The 16,607-nt window shown below is 35.3% G+C and overlaps 1 protein-coding gene across 5 annotated transcripts in view; it reads right to left on the bottom strand.

The window, feature by feature from the left end:
* Mrtfb (myocardin related transcription factor B) overlaps positions 1-16,607 on the bottom strand; it is a 157,492-nt gene that overhangs the window by 86,770 nt on the left and 54,115 nt on the right. The gene's annotated exons all lie outside the window — the stretch shown is intronic.

Here is a 16,607-nt window from a genome sequence, read left to right as displayed (position 1 = left end):
GGCCCGACAGAGCTAAGTGACCATGGACTGAAATCTCTGAACCATAATCAAATAAGCCTCTCCTCCTTTCAGCTGAATTTTTTCCCTAGGAATCCCAACACAGTAACAGAAAGTTGGCTAATACACATGACTTTTAAAAAATTTTCCAAGCTCTGAGCAATGACACTCAACTAACAATGACTATATCTAGCTTTCAGGTCTTGATTTCTAAATACCAATCCTCAATAAAAGGAATTACTGTGTATGATCCTCATCAAAAATATTTAACCTGAACTGATCATAATGACCCAATCAGACAAATCCAAATTGGAGTAATTTTTGCAAAATTACTGGCTTGGACTCTGCAAAAATTGCCAAGTTGTGAAAGATTAGGGAAAAAAATGGTAGAACTGTACCATAGGAGAGTAAATGTATATGATGGCTAAATGACATTACAGAGTGATGCTTAATTACCCCTCAGATTTTTTAATTAAAAAATTTAAGGGACATTATTGGGGAAAGTAGAAAAATATGATATGAGTGTGTAATGAAAGTGATTAGCTGCACTCATGATGAATCTACAATACAACTTAGATGCTCTTTTTTATGGGTACATAATTGTACAGAATAGTGACTTTCACTGTACCCTATTTGTACATGCATATAATACAATGTGATCAGCTTCACTCTCCGATACCTCCACCTCAGCCTCGTTCCTTAACCCTAATAGTCTCCCTTCTGCCTTCAAGACATTCTTCTTCTCTAGCTTTCACATATGAGAGAAAACATTCAATACTTCTGGAGTCTGGCTTATTTCATTTAACATTATATCTCTTTAGATCTATTCCTAAAAATACCATAATTTTCATTCTTCTTTATGGCTCAGTAAAACTACCTGTGTATTTTTTTTCTTAAATATTTTCTTAGTTGTAGATGGATACAATACTTTTATTTTTATGTGGTGCTGAGGATGGAACCCTGGGTTTCATACATGAAAGGTGAGTACTCTACCACTGAGCTACAGCCCCAGCCCTACATTGTATATTTGTACTACATTTTCTTTATCCATTTATTGGTTGATGGATACGTAGGGTGATATCATAATTTGGCAATTATGAATCATGCTGTGATAAACAGGGGAATGCCTATATCTCTGAAGTCTGCTGAGTTTAGTTCTTATGTATAAACACTGAGAAGTGTTATAGTTGGGGCATAAGAGAGTTTTAGTCTTTTGAGGAACCTCTATACTGATTTCCACAGTGGCTGTACTAATTTGCATTCAATAGTGTATGAGACTTAATTTTCCCCCCTCCATCCTCAGCAGCATTTATTGTTATTTGTATTCTTTTGTTGTTGTTATTGGTAGTACTGGGAATTGAACCCAGGGGTGTTCTACCACTGAGCCACATCTCTAGCTCTTTTTATTTTTTATTTTGAGGCAGGGTCTAAGTTGCTGAGACTGGCCTCATACTTGTGATCCTTCTGCATCAGTCTCCCAGGTCATTGGGATTACAGGTGCATGCCACTGCACCAGGCTGACATTTGTATTCTTGATGATTGCCATTCTCACTGGAGTGAGAGAGAATCTCAATGTAGTTTTGATTTGCATTTTCCTGATGGCTAGATATCAAACATTTTTTCATATAATTGTTGGCCAATTTTTACTTTTTCTGAAAAGTGTTCTTTCAGTTCATTTGCCTATTTATTGAACAGGTTGGGTTTTTTTTTTTTTTTTTTTGAGGGGAGGAGTGCTGAAGTTTTTTAGTTCTTTTTATATTCTAGATATTAACCCTGTCAGAGAGTAGCTAACAAAGATTTCCTCTCATTCTGTAGGCTCTCTCTTCACAATGTTAAGTGTTCCCTTTGCTGTGCTGAAGCTTTTAAATTTGATGCTATCTCATTTATTGACTCGGTATTATTTCTTGAGGATAGTCTTATTCAGGAAGTCATTGTTTGTGCTTATATGTGCTTCCCTATGTTTTAGTCTAGCAATTGCAAAGTTTCTGATTTCATACCTAGGTCTTTGACTCAATTTGAGTTAATTTTTTAATATAACCTAGATGTTCTTGACAAGAAAATGCCCATTTAATACCCACATGACAAGAAAAATTACTCCCTAGTTACCTCTTTTAATGACTGATTCTGACGAGTTGAATCAAATTAAAATACTGAGGCAAAGAAAAAAATTAATTTCAATATTCCTTTAAGGAGAAAAACATATACAATCAGTTCTTCATATGCCCTCCTTGATGTTAAAAAAAAAATAAAAAAGGCTCGAACTATCTGCATAGCTATGTCATTGGTTCCAAGTTATCTAAGAGGCTCCATCTAGCAGAATATCTTTTATGACAATATTGCTGACCCTGCTGTATCAACTACAAAGCTATTTGCCTCAGTCTTTAAACAACAATTTGGTTTTATTCATTCACTGATCAATAAGCACAGAACAATTTGGCAAACCTAGGAAGGGCTGTTTGGTTCGATCTAAAAATAAAATGACATTGCTACTGTAGTCTAGTCAGAGAGCTGAATTACATGTATCCAGTTATATTTCAGTCGATAGGAACAGACTGTGTGTTAAAATCCCAATTTCAGACCCTGTTTTTGGCTATGATGGAATAACATGCACTAGACTTAACCTCCTGCAAAAGAAACTAGCAAATGGCATAAAATGCATGAAACAATTACTCTCTCACACAGGAAAATAGGTAATGCAAGACCATAGCTCCTAAGAGAAGTGAAATTATGGGATGAATCCACAACTGCCCTAGCTTTCTGTGTGGAGACAATGTCCACACTGTGGGTAGGAGGAGGAATAAGTCAGAGCTAGTTTCACCTACTAAACTGAGGAGATGAGAGCTTGGGGAGGGGAAGGCATCTAGAAGTTGCAGGGCAGATTTATGGAAAGGAAGATCTATGCTGAAAAAGAGCTGCAGAAATCCAGTTGAAGGTGCCCATGAGTCTTTGTCAAATAATACACTATACATACATGGGGGTGAATTTCATAAGTCTGGGTAAGAAATGACCAAGAGCTGTAAACCAGTTACAGAGTACGTACAAGGTTGAGAAATATTCAAGCTCCAACCAACCTGAGTGAAAAGTCCTCCCTGGGGCATTTAGCACAGCATTCAGCAGCAATTCCAAAGGGAATCAAGTAAGCCTTGGTCCTTAAAGCACCCTCCCTTGAATGAATGCTACCCTCGATCTTTCCTATCAATATTTTAAAAAGGCCTGAGGGAGATGCAAAAGTAACTTATCAGGCTACCAAACCAAAGTCCAACATTCTTTAAAAGTAGACAACAAAAATAAAATCCAGACACTCAGCAATGCAATATCCACGATATTATATTCAATAAAAATTACTAGACTACTTGCCATAAAGCAGGAAAACATGAATTTATAGGAGACAAATTAACCAATAAAACAGACATAAAAATGACATAAAAGAACTATTAACAGCTATATAACTATGTAAAAGTTTTAAAGGAAAACAAGACTATAATGCAAAAAAAAATGCAAAAAAAGAACAAAATGGAACCTCCAGAGATAAAAGCATAGGCTCTAAGATAAGCATTCTCTTGGGTGTGATACACAGCATATGAGACCTACACTGGAAAAGATCAGGGAACACTTGGAAAAAAAAAAAGAGATATAGCTAATAAGACACAATAAAAATAAAGTGAAATACCTAAAAAACTGACTTTAAAAAAAAAGGCAAGAAAAGAGGAACAGACTGGACAACAAAGCGTAAAGCAAGATGGTGAATTTACATGCAACTGTGGTAGGCAGCTGCTTAAAGAACCCTTAATGATCCCTGCCACCTTGTATTTATAGCCTTGCATAAACCTCTCTCCTTGAATAATCTGTTTCTAATTAACATAATATAGCAATGTTGAGGGAATGTTACCAAAAACTATAATTAGTCTTGCTAGAAGACCTCTCCCTTACTGGCTTTAATGAAGTAAGCTTCCATGATGGAGAGGCCTAGGTGGTAGAGTACTGAAGGTGGCTGGCCTACATTCAACAGCCAGCAAGGAGTTCAACAGAGCTCAAGGAACAGAATTATGTTGAGAACAGTACAAGTAAGCTTAGAGGTGAATCCTTCCTCAGCTGAGCCTTCAGATGAAACCCCAGTGCTGATTGGTACCCGTCTGACTATAGGCTTTTGCACGATCCTGAGGCAGAGGCAACTTGCTAAGCCATACCTTAATTCCTGACCCACAGAAACTATGAGATAATAAATGGGTATTGTAGTAAGCTACTCAGGTTTGAAGTAATTTTTTCTTTTACAGAGTAATAGATAACCAATACACTAGACATATCAATAATTACCCTAAATATAAATGTTCTACACTGCAATTAAAATAGAGACTATTTTAAAAAGAAAAGATTCAGTTGTATTCTTTAAGAAACCCACTTTAAATATAAACACATAGATTAAAGATAAAAGCCTGTAGGAAAAACACCTCAGGTAATGCTAAGTATTAGAAACCCAGAAGGTTCCATTACTATCATCGAAGTAGACTTTAGAAGAAAGATCATTAACAAGGAGGGAGGGATAATGTAAAAGGACCAATTCATCAAGAACACACAATTGGCCTTAAAATATATGGAGCAAAAAACATACTGAAGGAGAAATAAATTGGAGTTTTTAGTATTCCAAAATACATAAATGGAATAAGTAAAAAGAAAATCAGTAAGAACTCAGAAGACTCAAACAACCTTAACTAACTCCATCTAACTGACATAACGTTCCAACCTTTCAGGCACATAAAGCATGGTCATTTATAAAAGGCACATATTTTCATGAAAAGCAAACCATAAATAAAAGTAATAATTTCAGGGCTAGGGTTGTGTCTCAGTGGTAGAGCACTTGCTTGGCACGTGTGAGGCACTGGGTTTGGTTCTCAGCACCACATATAAATCAATCAATTAATAAATAAAGGTCCATTGAACTAAAAAAAAGTAATAAAAAAGTAATAGTTTCAGTGTAACAACTGAAGAAAACAAAAATCAAAGTACTTTCTAAAACCACTAGGGCTGTAAGCCATTTTTAAGATTAAGTTCTTGGATTTAAGTTTCCATTTTGTTAGTCCTCACTTGGTTTGAGTGCTGTTAAGTTTAAATTCCTTTATCTTGAAAATCCTCCAAATGATAACATTTGAATATCTAAATAAAATCTTCAACTTTCTGAAGGTGAAGCTTCTGCTTCTGTGGAGGGTCCAAAATGCGCCCAGCAGCCACGCCAGCAGTCATTCTACTCACACACACAAGCAGACAGACAAGTGTGCAACAGCAAAAGTAAGAACCACAGGCCTCAATGGTTAAATCACACTGTGCTGATGAAGCAAAGTCCATTTCTTTGAAGGGAAAAAAGGGAAGAAATAACAAAGATCATGTATAGAAAAAACTGCTAGAAATTATATTAGAAAAGTCATACTTTCTTATACACTCAATAGAGTGTATGTCTGGTTAAATATCATCACTCTTCTTGACAAGTACCCACATATCTTTGTTAGCATATGAATTTATTTCTATTTTAAACATTAATCAAGAGCCCCATAATTCTCTATACACATTCAATAAACTACTTGTGACCAATTTATTATTTCACGTTTTTTTAAAACTAAGGAGATTTAAAACATCCTAGGTTTCTGACAGGTTTTTTAGAATATGATTAAATGTTTTGTTTTTACTAGTCTTAAGAGGTTTGGTTGAGATTATAAACCAGTTTACTTGCTTGTGTCCCCCCCCCTTTTTTTTTAAGTAACAGGACATTTAAAAAAAAATTTTTTTTTAGTTGATGAACTTTATTGTCTTTATTTTTATGTAGTGCTGAGGATTGAACCCAGTGTCTCATGCATGCTAGGCGAGCACGCTACAACTGAGCCACAACCCCAGCCCCATTGTGTCCCATTTTTTAAATGCACTAAAAATATATTCCTACAACAGAATCAAATATCAAACTGTAGGAAATTTTTGATTGTATAGGACTCTTTAACAGAACTTTGTGGGTTTTTCTAAAGGTTTAACTCATTGAAAAGAAACATGCAAATGAGGAAAGAAACCATACAAAATCTTCCAACAAATCCGACCTCTCCACTGTTGCACACTATTCACCTCTGGAATTTCATACATGCCACTCAGGCTTCCAATGGGATGTTCATGAGACTGTTAGCAGTTACGAACAACTACAAACTAAATAGATTCTAATTAACCATTTCCTTAAGCTTTCCAGGCCCCAAATCTCTTGGGTTCTGCTCTTTATTTTTAGCACTGTATTCTCTTTATAAAAAAGAAATGTATAATAATACACAATAAAATATTTTTGAGGGGATCCAGATTAACTGAAAAACAATTTGTAGACCCGCCTCTGCCAGTGACCTTAAAGCGTCATGTAAACAGATGCTGTCACCTCAAGATCTCTCAGGAGAATAGTCTAAGTCACTGAACTGTGACTGCTTTTATGCATTCCAGAGGTCACTATGAAACAAGTAATCATGAACATAAATGTATTTTTAACACAAAAATTGGTTTTTTAAAACATGATTTCTGAATTTAATCCATTTCTTTTTAAATGAGTCTTAATGACAAAAATTTAATAGAGAAGTGATTATGACAGATTTCCTAGAATAAAAATGAAAAAGAACTTAGAAGACGACTCAGAACAAGAAATCTTTAAACATTACAAATAACTGTTTTATTACTTCAAAATACCAAAAGTCTTCTGTATAGTACTTATCATATACATCAAATGCTTTAAGAGTCTCAGAAACCATATCTACTCTCTTAATCTCTTCAGAACTAGTACATAAGAGGGAGAAAAACCTATAAATCAGCCCCTGATGACAGAGGGTTTGTTTAGGAGTTTACCAAATGGAATGACCCTACTGGAATTCCTTCAAGCAGCCTGTGAAAATGTCAGAACACAGTCCGTTTTAGAGGTCACAGTCCCTAGAGAGCTCTGAGTTTGGGCCTGTTTGTCTTTTCACATGCTTTACCATTTGAAAATCCTTCCTTGCAGACACTGACTGATGCCCAGGGAATGCGAGGATTGTGGGAACTGGCAGTACCAAGGAGAGAAGAACTTCATGGGAAACCCATGCCTGCTGCACTTGCCCTCTAGGGAGCTCATCAGATAAACTGCTCTTCAAACATTACGAAGGTACACAGCGAGACATGAAGAATATGCATGTCATTTTACCTTCTTTAGAAATACACACTTGTGGAAAGTGGAAGCAAAAATTATTGTAGCTACTGAAAGAAACACTAATTTATAAAATACCATGGAGAAGCACTGAAAAACTATATCCATTTAGTATGAATTGAAATACTGCATTCTCAAAATACATATATTAGTAACAAATAATTCAAGTGCTAACTCTATGCCCACCCTGCTTTAAACCTGACTGAGATGAATGGACCCAATCATCATAGCGATCATATGAAGCAAGTACTAGTATGATCTTCACTTTGTAGACAAAGAAACCGAGGCAAAAAGAGTAAAGTGCGTAGCCAGTAATGGTGTCGCCAGGACCTAGACTCAAGACAGGGTGGCTTCAGAGTTGGTGCTCTTAGCCACTGTGCTTACGGGCTCCCTTCAGGGTATTTTTACATCTGACAAGCAATGCTAGCTAACTATGACATGGCTGAGCACTGAAGATGTGCCCCATGTATCCTAAGCACTTTTTAAAAAAATATTTATTTTATAGTTGTATTTATGTATTTTATTATTTATTGTATTATTTATTTTTATGAGGTGCTAAGGATCGAACCCAGGGCCTGGCACCTGCTAGATGAGCACTGTACCGTTGAGCCATAACCCCAGACCTATGCTAAACACTTTAAAAGCTTTATTTCATTTGCTCTTCCCAACAGCCTATTGGTATATCTAACATCATTTCTATTCATAAGGGAAACACAAGCTTTGAGTAGTCTGACGCTACACCCTGGAATAACGGGTCCTCCAAGGCCTGATTTCACAACCCTCTTTCTTTAAAACTAGGTTCTTCTTCTCTCAGTTATCTGCAAGAATCATCTCTAAATTAACTTTAAGTATTTAACTTACATAATGTATTTAACTACCTTAAAGATTTCTATATCCAACAATTTCATTTTTAAAAATATTTTTTAGTTGTAGATAAATATGATATCTTTATTTATCTTTATGTGGTGCTGAGGATCACACCCAGGGCCTCACACATGCTAGGTGAGGAGTGCTCTACCACTGACCTACAAACCCAGCCCTCAACAATTTTATGAGAATACGTTATATTCTGAGCTTCCAATATTATACTGGAGGCTTAAAGTTTAGAAATTTTAGGGTGAGAGATGCAATGGTCATTCAATAAATGTTTGCTAATTATAACTTTTGAAAATTATCCTATTTCCATTTCTGAAACACCAACTTCTTAATACTTTAAGAGCTAATTATTCTGATGTGGCAAACTTTTTTTTTTTTTTTTTTTTTTTTAACACACACAGCACTCAACAGTGGTCTGACCAAGTAGTCCAGTCAATATTCTTCTTAACTGCTATGTCAGGGATAAACCTTTTGTCAAAGAGGGTCTTCTATTTTGTAGCTATAAATCTCAAATCCGCAGAATGCTGTCCATCCTACCACTTGTCAGTCTTTATACTTAGCTTATAAGACCTTGTAAGTGGTAACATCAGACTGTTCGCTTTTCTTGCTATGTCTTTATTAAACACAGAAGCCACATATCAAAATTGTAAGTTGGAAAAAGCAGATATTAGCATTTTTCTTAATGAAAACAGCATAAATGACTAAGGAAAAATACATAAATCATTTGGGTTTTGAAAAAAGCTGAAATACTGTCTTTTAACTGATACTCTTATGCCACTCTTGGAAACGACAGAAATAGGAAAAGAATGCATATTTAAATTAGATTTTTTTTTTTTGAGAATAACAATTAGGTAAAATTCTCATTCCTTTTAAAAATGAAGGAAAGACTGAGAGCTGCACGTATGTTTAATAATACCGCTATGAAGAATATATTAAACAGCAACATGGTTGATCTATGAAAAATTCCACCAGTTAACTTAGGTGGAAGTTATTTTCCATTCTTTGTTTTGGGTGCCCAATGAATATTACAGGGCAAAAGTAATAATGAGATATAGGAAAATGTGCTGTAAGGAAGGAGGGCCTCTGAGGAAGACACCTGGGCTAGAAGCTATCATACAGATGCTACAAAGGGCATACTGTAATGCAGAAAGCGTCTCAGACTTACCTATGCTCACAGACTGCATCAAGCAGAGGAGGCTGATGCCCTGACTCCCACAAGACTACATTTTGTTAATGACAGTGAGGCAGCAAGTAGGAGTAGGAAGGCCAACAGTACGAATCAATTTAAAAGAGTTAGAAAAATACTGAGTACGATATTTGCTCATTAGATGAGGTATCTGTTAATTACAAACCAAAGAGAAAATTCCAATACATCTGTTATTCCAACATATTTGTCTTGTTGCTTGCTGTCCCAATAGTATTACATTATTGACATTTTAAACTATAAACTAAATAACAAAGAAAAAATAACCATGGATCATGTTTTCTAGAATACTCTCTATACTTAACAGGCTCTTTTTAAAAGTTATAGTAGAGAATAAGTGTCCAATATCTATTTTTTTTCTTCCTTTGTTTGGCTAGAAGAAGTCTTTGAGGTTAGGTTAAATTATCTTTTATAATTGTTTTCTGAGGGACAGCAAAGACAACTTCTTGATAAACTTGTTTATTCACCAGTCCAGTATCTAACATAAATCATATGGTTGACCTTAATTTTAAGAAAATTATTTCAAATAATCTATTTCTTAAAATAATATATTATGATAATTCTAGAAAATTCTTGTAAATATTTTTGGTAAGCACTTTTGTAAGTTCAAGACAAAGTTGTCTCACTGGTGGTTTAAAATACTAAGTATTATTGTGTTCTAAGTCTTCCTTTTAAAAAAATTTTCCTTTTTTAGTTGTAGATGTATACAATATCTTCATTTTATTTATTTATTTTTTTATGTGGTGCTGAGGATTGAACTCGGTACCTCACGCATTCAAGGCAAGAGCTCAACCACTGAGCTATAACCCCAACCCTCTTCCTTTCAGTAAATATGTTTGTTGTTGATGCCCCAATGGCCTTTCTATAAGAGACACAATTTAAAGACTGGATAAATTGCTCAAAATGAGCCTTCAGAGGTGCTATAACTTGGGAAGGGGTCTTCAGAGGTGCTATAACTTGAAAAAGGGTCTTTAGAGGTGCTATGGTCTTGCTGGTTCACCTTTTAAACTGTAAGCTTCATCTGCTTCCACCCCAAGTGGTAACTAAAGCATGCTCACATTAGCATTCTGACACCACTACACGGCTGCACAGATCAACCTCACTGCCAGCTATAAATGTGATAAAGAAAATTACCACAAAATTATCCTTGTGCAGTCCTCCTTGCCTCCACACCCACACTGCTTGTGCGTTTCAGCAGTACAGTGAAGCAAACTAAATCCTCAGTAAAAACAAAACAAAGTAAGAAACAGTAGAAAAAAGGTGGTGGATGGGTAAAAAGTGCTTATTTATACTGTGAAACAAAACATGCTATTTAGATTTTCTAAAGGCCATTATGAAAGAATGTACCTCACCCTTAAAGGTGCTTATAAGGCTTTTTTTCACTCTAAAGAGTTCTAGAGATTGTCATCAAAAAAAGCATAGGAGAGCTGCAGCAATTAATTAAGAACTTCACTTGCAGTTGTTAGGAGGCTTACAGTTGCTTCTGAACTTTTTTTTAAATATTTAATTTTTAGTTATAGGTGGAAACAATATCTTTATATTATTTTTATGTGGTGCTGAGAATCCAACCCAGTGCCTCACACATGGTGAGTGCTCTACCTGAGCCACAACCCCAGCCCTGCTTTTGAACTTCATAATTGGTTTAGCACTGCATCCTAAAGCCTAATCTAAAAAAAATTACATATATAATATGAAATATAATATGAAATATTATATACAGTACATGTATACCATATATTATAAATATAATATATAAAATACTATTTTATATATATATATAGAGAGAGAGAGAGAGGGAGGGAGGGAGGGAGGGAGGGAGGGAGGGAGAGAGAGCGTGTGCAAGCGAGCGCCTGGCATGGTGGCGCATGCCTGTAATCCCAGTGGCTTGGGTGGCTGAGACAGGAAGATCTTGAGTTTAAGCCAGCCTCAGCAACTTAGCGAGGCTCTAAGCAATTTAGCAAGATCCTGTCTCTAAAAAATAAAACATAAAAGGGCTGGGGATTTTGTTCAGTGATTGAGTGCCTCTGGGTTCAATCCCCAGTACAACCCCCCAAAAAAATATAGGACTAGGCCTGAAGCTCAACAGTAGTGCACTTGCCTAGCATGTGTGAGGCCCTGGGTTCGATCCTCAAAACTAAATAAATAAAAGTTCAGTGTCCATCTATAACTAAAAGAAAATATTTAAAAAAACATATTGAAAACATGACTCAGGAAAATTATACTCAGAGTATATGTACGTATTTCTCGGTCTTAAAGCAGGAAGAGAGATTATCAGAAAGCATTAATGTTTATTAATGCTTTTGAGAATTACAGTTAACTACTCCAGATCCTAAATGTTAACTGCAAAGTCAAGGTAAGATAATCTTAAATGTTAATGAGGAATGAAAAAATGTTTTCAGAGTAAAATCCAAAGAAAAGACCAGCTGTGAATATATGCCATTTATTTTCTAAGGTGTAAAGCAAGCAGTTTTCTTTGGCTTGATTCCATAGCCAGGCAAAATTCATCTAACTTTTTTCAAATATAGAACATATGTACTGAATCCAAAGCAAAGAGCCATCTTGTGTTTCTTTATGTGCGACCAACTTTTGAATAAATTATTTTCTTTCTTCTAAGTGATCATTCAAATGGTCTAAGACTGTTCATTGTAATAAATTTAATGGATGGAAGTCTTAGAAAAAAATTTCAGGATGGGACCATAGCTCAGACCCATAACAACTTCAGTAACTATTAATACCAAAATTTAAAAAATAATAACAAATTAATCTTTCCTCTTTACCAAGGCCAAAAATACACTATTTCATAGTAAAGAGTTTCATAAAGCCTTTTAGAACAGGAAGAAGGTGGAAGCCAATTTTACTCCTACTCCATACTACTGACAGCTGGCATGTGGGCTGTCATTGTGTTGAGGTGGCTGATCTTCACCTTAACACCTAGACTCAGAGGTATACCAAAAAGTATTAAAACACCAAACAGCCTTTAAAAATAGAATTCATGTTAACTTCTCTTCTTGTTCTGTACTAATACTGGCAATGATTTAAAGCTTAAACTCACCACCAGCACTCTTTGGAGTTGCTCTGCCTGACAGCTTACCAATCTTCAGGCAAAGAGCTACAACTCTCTGGGGTGTTGTTTCCACCTGCACTATCTTCCCCTGCCTTTATGAAGCTGTATTCAACTTACAGCACCTGAGCTTTCACTAGATGATCTGTTGTTTTTGGCTTTCCTTTCATTCCCAGTGCTGTCCATCTGAACAAATGTTATTATTGATGTGTGAAGAGGGATCTGTTATGTGTATAAATGTCACGAAGCTCAGGGCCCTGTGCATGCACTGTTTTAGTAATGGTCCTTGTGTTTATATTCACTTTCATTTATGAGGGGCTAACCTGGGAAAAGCTAATTACCTAAATGGCTGCCTTACTTTTACAGAGCTACTCGCTACAGAATTACTTACTTAACTTTTATGGAGCTACTCACTACAGAATTATTCTTTATGCCACATCCAGGCATAAAGAAAAACTCCAGTTCATCTTTACTAAACATCTTCCACATTTACTTCAGTAGTGGGAATATCTTGCCACTCCACTATCATTACTAACATAAAAACTTATAAAACATGAGGGAAGCTGGGCTTGGTAATGCACACCTGTAATCTCAGCGGCTCAGGAGGATAAGGCAGGAGGATCCCGAGTGCAAAGCCAGCTGCTAAGCAAATCAGTGACACACTGTCTCTAAATAAAATACAAAATAGGGCTGGGGATATAGCTCAGAGGTCAGGTATCCCTGAGTTTAATTCCTAGTAACCCGTTGCCCCGGCAAAAAAATGAGGGAAGACCCTGAAATTATTACTTAAAATTAATTTTCCTTGTAAAGTTAATTTATAAACAGCTACATGACATAATCCTCCCACTCACTAATCACAACTTAAAACACCTCTATTTTCCCCCCATAGAAAAGAACATTGGGGGGCTGGGATTGTGGCTCAGCGGTAGAGCACTCACCTAGCACAGGCGGGACCCGGGTTCGATTCTCAGCACCACATTAAAAAAATAAATAAATAAAGGCATTGTGTTGTGTCCATTTACAAAAAAAGATACTCTCTCTCTCTCTCTTTAAAAAAATTTTAAAAAGAAAAGAACATTGGGCTGGGTTGTGGCTCAGTGGTAGAGTACTCGCCTAGCATGCGTGAGGCACTGGGTTCAATCCTCAGCACCACATAAAAATAAAGATACTGTGTCCAACCTAAAACTAAAAAAATAAATATTTAAAGAAAAGAACACTGTTCTATTAAATGATATTCAAAGGCTAAAGAATAACAATAAAATGCAGTAACAAAAAAATGAATTTGATTATTTAATAATATCTAAATGGTACTTTGCAGTGATTAATTTTTAGACAAATATTTACATTTTGATATGATTTAAATGACATTAAGATGATATAAAATTAAACAACATAAAGTTAAAAAAATAATTTAAGTTAAGAAAGTTTTGGTCTTTTATGTTAATTGATAAGAATATACTCACATAACTGTCAAAAACTAGATTTTTCTTTTAACATTTTTATTTGTTTTTTTAATTGACAAAATGGTATGTATTTACCATGTACAACATGATGTTCTGAATTATGCAGAGTCTCTGGGGTGGCTAAATGGAGCTAAAAACACATCCATTACTTCATGTACTTTTCATTTCTTTTGAGGTGAGGACACTTAAAATCTACTCCTCCAGCAGTTTTCAAAATTATAATACACTGACCATAATATATGTCACTAGATCCCTTAAACTTATTCCTCCTAACTGATCAACACATTTCTATAAAAACTAGATTTCTGATAGCTGTACGAAGACTGCTTTTACATCTTGGAATGTACATACACATAAGGCTAACTTGCCATGAGCCTAAAATTACAATATATGCATGAATATAAGGTAAGGCTTATAATTTCCTGAAGTTGTTTATTAGAGAAGTGAATTATCTTCTTGTTGAGTTCTTCCATAGTATCTCATCTTGAAATTTTCTTTCATTTGCTTAATATGGAACAAAGAAATACTCTTGGGAAAAAAACACTAGTTTCAAAAGCAACTGAATTCAAAGCTAGCTTTAGGTTTATAGAAATATTAATGAGAATCAGAAAAAGAGGAAAAAAATCAATACCTTAAGTATTCCCAAGATATAACCTTAAAATTAAATATGTTGCACATTGTTACAAAGAAGCTTTTAAAATTGCTTTTTAAAAAAAGTAGTCAAGGGGCTGGGGTTGTGGCTCAGCAGTAGAGCGCTTGCCTAGCACTGTGAGGCCCTGGGTTCGATCCTCAGCACCACATAAAAATAAATAAATTAAAAAGGTATTGTGTCCAACTACAACTAAAAAATAAATATTTTTTAAAAAGTAGTCAAATATTCCCTCAGAAAGGACACACGTAAGTTAATTCTGGGAAGTAAGTGGGCAGGCAAAGGAAGAACTGGAGGGCAACCTGCTTATGTTCCCATAATATTTTAAACCATGGGAATGCATTATCTAATAAAAATGAAAGCACAAAACAACACCACAAAAGGTTAAATTCTAAAACAGAAACGACACCCCCATAAAATGTTGCAAAAATGACAAATCAGTGATGAGGCTGTAGAGACTATGAATGTGCAACGATAAGTCAACTTTAAAGTCTTATCATGCATGTATTTTAAAAAAACTGCTGAACCTCAAAAAGAGAAACAGAGATATGTACTGGAAATCAGAGCTAGATAGATGATGCATGGGGTATCTGTTGATAAAACACACTGAAGACAAAGATTCAATACAGGGTTTTATCAACAGAGTGAAAAAGCAATCCTTCTATATTATTGCATTGCTTCATAAAATGTAACTAATAAATTTTTACCTTTTCATAAACTATCCTAAGAGCTAATAAGGGAGACTAAACTACATTTGGGTTTAGCATACATTTAGGCATCTATATTAATTTCTGAAAGAGAACATGGTGAATGACCAAAAAGTGTAAATTTTCCTCACACACTTCCCCATCGCCTGGTACAGATGACCAGTTTCATGAACAGTTTTACATTTTGATTATTTTGGGAGGCAGGGTACTGGGAATTGAACCCAGAGGCATTTAACCACTGAGCCACATCCCCAGCCCGTATATCTCCAGCCTCTCTCTATATAAAATGTACATATGTATATTTCAGAGACAGGTCTTGCTAAGTTGCTTAGGGCCTCACCAAGTTGCTGGGATTACAGGTGTGCACCACCATGCCCAGCTCCATTCTAATTTTATATAAGTACAACTTCTATTTTGTTTTAGGGTAATGATTTGCACATTATATTGATCCAAGTGTACTGTGCAAAAATGTGGTTGTCTGTATCATTGTTTAAGGTAAAAGCAAGGCTCCTAATGACAGAGTGTTCCAAAGCCATTACCATAAATCACAGCATCCAGATGGCTTTGGCAGCAACCTGGTGGAGATGTTGCTTTGAACCAATCAAAAACAGTCAACAGCTGTGCCTTGTTTCTGAATGAGATTCAAAAACTAAGTAAAACATCTTATTTGGAGAAGAAATTCACATTAAAGACCTGTACTAAGGAACTAAACATAGTAGTAGATGCCTTTTATCCACTTTGCTAAATAAAGTAAGACCATTAATGAATAAATCAGGAAACCCCTCAGGACACAGAAAAGTAAGTAACTAGGTACATAAGGAAGCATTCTGAAGAAACAGTTTTATTTTTTTCCAGGTTTTAAAACTAAAATTAAAAAGATGTATTTATAAAGGTAAGCCTCACCAGAACTGTGAAAAGTCTAGAAAACCCACTTGAAATACTTAATTCTGCCTTTACAAAATATGCATATTTACTATGTTTATGAACTTTAACATTACTTTTTCTTTACGCTGGAAGTATTAACAGTAAAAGTACATCATTTATCTCCATTCATTTATGTTAAAATTTGACAGTTTTATTTTCTGGAGACTCTGGGATGGTTCTGTGATCAATAAAAATTTGCTAAAAAGGTAAGAAATTAATAGAAAATACTCATTTTGTATGCAATGATGAGCTAGCTAAAGACAGAATCTTGGTCAACATTTATGCCCATTTATATCAAAATATTCACATATGAAATTCTTGTCTTCAGTCATCACTGAGAACATAAATCTCTCCATTTCCAAAGGAAGGTGTATCGAAAGGAGATGGGGAAAGGGGGAGAATGTACTCTCAGCCACATGCTGCTTCCCTGGCACCAGCACAGGGAAGCAATTTCCAATGACATTCCAGCATGAAATCTGCTGGAATCTGTGTGAAATGGACTGAAGCTAAAACTGATTTCTAAAGGTAATGTTGCTA

The sequence above is a fragment of the Urocitellus parryii genome, chromosome 9, assembly GCF_045843805.1.
Source record: "Urocitellus parryii isolate mUroPar1 chromosome 9, mUroPar1.hap1, whole genome shotgun sequence".
Taxonomy (NCBI): Eukaryota; Metazoa; Chordata; class Mammalia; order Rodentia; family Sciuridae; genus Urocitellus; species Urocitellus parryii.
Note: the sequence above shows the minus strand (reverse complement) of the source record. Positions and strands in the feature narration are given on the sequence as shown.